A 6,000-nucleotide genomic window follows, 5' to 3' on the forward strand; every position below is an offset into this window, starting at 1 on the left:
ACGCGAAACACGCCTTCCGCCCAGCAAAAGAGCCCATGCAAGTTTCGCTTTCGCGCCGGGTCGCATCTCCCGGCGTGGCAGCCCAGGCCTGCTACTTCGCGGCGCTTGGGATAGATGGCGCGACCGGCGCTCATCAATATGGCGGCGCCCTTTGAATTCACGGTGTTCTGGTGTATAGGACGACGTGATTGTATTTACAAGATTGTTCTAGGTTTTTAGTATTCACGGGATCAATATTGGCAGTTAATTTGGAAAGTTGGTGTGCATGGCACGGGTTACTTCTCGTTCCACAACAGCAGCGGAACTACAGTAAACGCTGCCAGGTGTAATTCAAAAAACCCTTGTGGGCCCGTAGATGCCACCACAGATGACACATGAATGGCGAAAATACAGGAAATACCAAAAAGATGAATATGCCTACATACACCATGGTATGCTTCAGATTGAATCCCAAAGGACGCGTGCCATGGACGGCAACGTCGTCAGATGACCAGTCGCCAGTCAACTGCTGAAGGCAAGCGTCTCCTGACTATATACGTGAATATTCGTGCCGCAACAGCTATCGAGAAATTCATCTGTTTTAATTTGCTGCTTCCGTAATACACCGCAAGAGAGTCGAGAGCCAGAGCATCGGAAATATTTGTTTAGGCGTGTCCGAGCAGTCAACGCACGTGATTCGCGGAGCATGCGAAGAGCAAGATCTAAGCACCAATAAAGGCAGGAGGCCCGCTAAGGGGAACTATCACTCCACGTATCACCGCGTGTTTGCGTGCTACGAGGGTGGAGTGACCCAGCAACGCGCTGCGATGCCGCGCAACGCTTGTCCTGGAGGGCGCTCAGCGTCTACTGCTCAACGATCGCCGTCCGTGCTCTGCCGCGGAATCATGGGACTACGGGGATTTGCGTACGCTTGGTTCACAGAAAATGTATATTTACGGAATAAGCGAATACTCATACCAATGACCTCTCATTCACTGGTAACAAAAACGAAAAAATTCTGGATCACTGGAGAAAATGTTATGGCTGTCACGTGTGAAGGCTCTTCATTAACGCTATAAGTACGCGCTTCTAATTTCTCCTGCCTACGTCCAAGCTAAACTTGCCTGTGCCCGTCCATCACGTGCCAGAATTTTCTGCTGCTTGCACTTATTAAACTCCGACATATTAAGCAACCCTGCTGAGTGTTTACTCTCGCACACAGCAACGCAAAGCGCTCGAAACCGGAGCGCGTGAGGCCGTTCCCGTCACCGATCGCGGCGACCGCAGTACTCACGCGTGTCGTATTACCGGCTCTCATCATGCAGCGCGCTCACCGCCATACGAGGCAGCGCAGTAATCAGCGCATTAGAGCCGCTGCAGTCACTGGAGACGCTACCAGGCGGCACGGTCAAGAAGTGTGATAATTACTTAATATTGCCCAAAAAAGTCCACTCGATCCTGGCACGCGTGAATTTTTCATACGCTCGGGGTCGCTTGAGAGCTACGCATTGCGCCACGGTATGCATGGGGTAAGCTATATAGTTCGTGTGATACGACCACGGGTGGTTTAACGACAGATGCCTGACGACACCTCTACGCAACAAATGACCTTCGGATCGGTTTTCTAGCTGACAGGCAACGCGCTAAGAAACGCGATAGCGACTAAATGGCTGTTCCCGCTCTCTCCGCGGCCTTTTTGCTGCTTTGCTCTTCTTCGTCACCTTCTTTTTTACTAATCAATGCCCAGACTTCCCTGTGATTTTTTTTCTTTATATTTGCTATTTCGTTTGAAAGCATTGCTTGTGAAGGAGCTGATATCTCTACAGTCTATTCTGATACGAGCACGGTCTCCGTGCATCATCGGGAAACTAATTTCTCGAAGTCTCCTAACATCTGCTATCGGCATGCCCACAACAAGCGTAAACGAGCCAGTTATGTGCGGGGTAAGTATTCGAGGGGACTGCTTGATTGATTGATTGATTGATTGATTGATTGATTGATTGATTGATTGATTGATTGATTGATTGATTGATTGATTGATTGATTGATTGATTGATTGATTGATTGATTGATTGATTGATTGATTGATTGGAACTGTATAGCTATCAGAGATTATGAAACTTTAACGACACGCTGCGATTTAGGAGAAATTATTTTGTAATAAACTTCAATAATAAGGGAATGGGCCGAGGGAATAAATACTTTAGCTTGTGCGAGTGCTTGTCATTGGCCGGTGGCCTTCCCTAATTATATGCCCTTTATCATGAATACCCGCGCATGTTCTTAAAAGCCGCTCTAGCGTGTACACAGAACAGGGCCCCACATAAACAATTTTTTTTTTAATGCAGCCTTTTCCGATTGGCAGGTGCTTGGGTGCCCACCCCTATCTTTAGCGAGCGAGGTGTCAAATGAGACAATTGCTGCGGCGTTCACCAATCTAGGACTGCAACTACCCAAGAGAGGCTTTGTGAATACGGGCACTGCTTTGGGGGTGAATAGAGCACCATCCAGTTGCTTAATTTTTTTTTCTTTTTTTGCATGACATACTGAAGAGCGCAACTTATTCTCTGGGCACGTGAAACTTAGCGCTCGTAAGAGCTAATAACTGCTTTTTTTTTTTTCAAGTAGTAAAAGAAAAAAAAAAAGGACAGAGGTGCTGAGAGGAGCAACCTTCGACTAGTTATGTCACACAGAGGCTCAAATCCACTCGTGGCACTACGCAGTCTTTTCTTAATTTATTTGTAATCTCGCAAAGCACTTTGGATTTCCTGCGATGGACACAGGTGCCAGCTGCGGACATCAAAACAACTAGGGAGCAAATTGATTGTGGTTACAGCTATCACTGCAAAACACAATTCCTCTCCGAAATTCAGGCTATAATTCTTGCCATACTTCTTGCCTCGCAAGGTAAAGTACGAGACCCAATATAAACAAAAAACAACTAAATATAGCGTTGAACTACAGTTGCCATTGTTGTTTTGCAGGGGGCAGCAGAATTATTCTGATATTACTGTTGACATCAACTCTTGGGAATGCGAACGGGGTCAGAGACCTTATGGCACGCGTGAGCTGCGATCGTCCTGTACTGCGTGTTCACGTCTTTAGAGGTGCACTTCAATGTGCACGTCAGGTGGGTCCCTCAACAACGCCGTCCAATTTAAATAGCGTCTGCTAGATGTGGCACAGTGGCGCCCGCGGAAGTAATGGACAACTTGATATTGTAATCTTCTTGATAGACCTTTTGCACAGCGGGTATAGCACCGATTTTCTGCCTGCGATGTACGTCAAGAAACGTCGCTTTAAGCCTATAGTGATGAGTGAACGAAAGGGGTGTGTTCTTTACGCTTACGCGCAGTTTTAAGACATTATTTTAATTTATTTTAATTTTAGGCTTGAATGTTTTAAGGTGCAGTGAGTTACGTGGTTACGGCATTCTGAGCACTTGGTCGCACGTTCAATTCCCGACGAAGGCGGCGCAGTAAACGAGTAAACTCCCGTTTACCAGTTTACTAAGATTTGTGTACGCGTTGAAGAACGCCAGTGAGGTAGAAATCAGCCTTTAGCCCTACACTACGGCATCTCTTACGATCTTAATGCGGCTTTGCAACGTTAAACTCCATAAATTATTTTTAAACTTGACAACCGCTTCAATTCAGGACCTGTTTTGTGACAACATAGAGCCAAGTCGAGCATGTTTGACTTTCATGGCTCGATGTTCCTCTGCGTGCATGCAATGTCTTATTCCTATTGTGATGCACAGCAATAAGGTTACCGGCAGAGTGAAATTAGGAAGCGAGAGCATATCAAAAGTTCGCGTTCAGCGTAATTTCTAATTTCCTGGAAGCGGAGAACTCCTACATTGAACAATTTCATCCTGCACGCGTCAAATCCTAATATTTTTGTTTCGTCTTGTATTGTTTTTCTCTGTGAGGCCGAGAGACAGGCTGTAGAGAATTTAGCGGTGCACAAATACTATTCCAGAGCCTTTTTAACGATGTGGAAGGACATCTGCCATAAGAGTAAAGTCGAGAGGTTTCTCTCTGGGGTTAGGTCACGGGAAGTGGCATCCTGCGTAACAAACTTCCTCACCAACTTCACACAGCATTCTACGATGGCTGAATACTTTTCTCTTACCATATGTGACTTAAGGATATCAAATTACGAGTACACTAGCACGTAACCACGGTCATTTTGTGCTCACTCCGAGTATACGTGGGGAATTTGAATATGTCTGCGCGTGCGCTCTCGATAAGACAAACTTGTATACAATTGTGACACCGCTCTATAGCTACCATCCTCCCTGACACCCGACAAACGAGAGAGGTGATTGCTCCACCGTTCGCCGAAGCGAGGCTGTGCCAGAGTCTTCTTGTCCGCGCTTGCGAGGTCAACCAACGGACACAAAGTAACCCTTCTCTGAGGGACTCACGGATGGCTGGATCTGCTCTTTCTAGTTGCATTCTCACGGGGAAAGATGCTGACTTGCACCACCAACATTACCACATCCGCCAGGATTTGGTTGCACTAATGCAACCAAAGCGGGGCGAGCGATGTCAAGAGCTTGGCCAGAGACCAGCGAGCGTAGGGAAGCGATGAATATTTAAGTCCGTGCGGCGGCATTCTTAAAGAAGTGGTCCCCCTCACTTTTACATATAAATGTATTCGTAGTATATGGGTAAACTTCGCTTTTCCGGAATTCCGAATCCCGTCTACTTAAGCCCGCGGCTGCTTAATTATTGCAGCGAAGTACGGTCACTAAATGGCGGCATGATACCAGCTCGAACACCCTCGTCGGACACAGACGTGAAACATCGGAGTTACACGGAGAGTTACTTCGTGAGTCAACCTCGTGAAGCGTGGCCTAAGGTGTGGTGCCTACCAAGTCTAGAGTTCGTCCCATTCAAAAGTTCCTTTCATATTTCTTCCGTTCAGTAGTGCATGAAATTACATGCTGTAAAAAATATTCAGTGCAGCGACTTGAGAGAAGCGGCGTCTATACACTGCAAGCTCGCTATCAGTCTGCAGTGCGCACCAAACGATACAATGCCGTTGGCGTCAATGTGCAAACGTTAGTTGTTGCATTGAATGAAACGCGCGCAGCGCCTCAAACTAGGATGCACCAGAGGAAACGCCTGATCTCTCATCCCCAACCCTCTCGGAGGCGTTCATCGTAACGTTCTTATATACTGGTTACGTGATGCTGGTGACGGCTGCCTGGGTATTGACAAAACCATGTGCCTGGATACTTGCACGTGTTCAAGCGTATCGCAGTGTCTGTGGGTGGTGTGGTGTGCTCAGTTGCTCTATTGCCACACCAGCCCGCCGAAAACTCGCGATCTGTGCAAGCTGTGGTGCCACGTGATAAGAGTATGATTGGATGTGTCGTGACTTCAGGAGCGTCACGCTTCTATATATTTCCTGACGAGCTTGTGGGAAACTCAGATCGTGTTGACTGCCTTGTAGTCCAAGTCAAGTAGCTCAAGGCGAAGGTTAAGCTGTTCGAGGTTGTCCGAAATAAAATAAAAAAATATATGTATAAAAGACTTTGGCGAATTCTTTGGCACTGATCTCACTGCAACAATGGTAGCTATCTCTGCGCTGTGGAAGGGGGCAGGGGGAACGAAATAGAGATGACAGATGTTGAGTGTAATAGGTAAATGCCACGAGAATATAGGAGTGGACACCCAAGCTCTGTGAGGAAGGGAGAAGTGAACAGGTGCACGAGCGCGGTGGTACAAAGCGCGATCTTGCAGTGTTCGGACCAGGCGGTCAGCATTTCCGGGATCCTGAGGTGGACGAGGTCCTGCCGGGCAAGACGTGTGTGGCAAGGTGCGGACGACCGCGAAGCCGAGCGTGGACGAGGGTGTCCGAGGTGCCAGGGCCCCAGCGGCCAGTGTTGGAGACGCTGGCTGACCCGAGGACAGCCGGCCCTTGAGCTGCCGCACGTGAGCTGTCCCGAGCAGCGCTCCAGTCTGACACAGAGGTGGATGTGCTAGGCGCAGTCCTCACGTTCGAGCGTAG

At 48.0% G+C, this 6,000-nt stretch overlaps 1 protein-coding gene across 4 annotated transcripts in view; it reads right to left on the reverse strand.

Annotated features, from left to right (window-relative positions):
• The window catches only part of Hasp (Hig-anchoring scaffold protein), an 810,838-nt gene that overhangs the window by 788,036 nt on the left and 16,802 nt on the right, over window positions 1–6,000 (reverse strand). The gene's annotated exons all lie outside the window — the stretch shown is intronic.

This window comes from Dermacentor albipictus, chromosome 1 (assembly GCF_038994185.2).
Source record: "Dermacentor albipictus isolate Rhodes 1998 colony chromosome 1, USDA_Dalb.pri_finalv2, whole genome shotgun sequence".
NCBI classification, from domain to species: Eukaryota; Metazoa; Arthropoda; class Arachnida; order Ixodida; family Ixodidae; genus Dermacentor; species Dermacentor albipictus.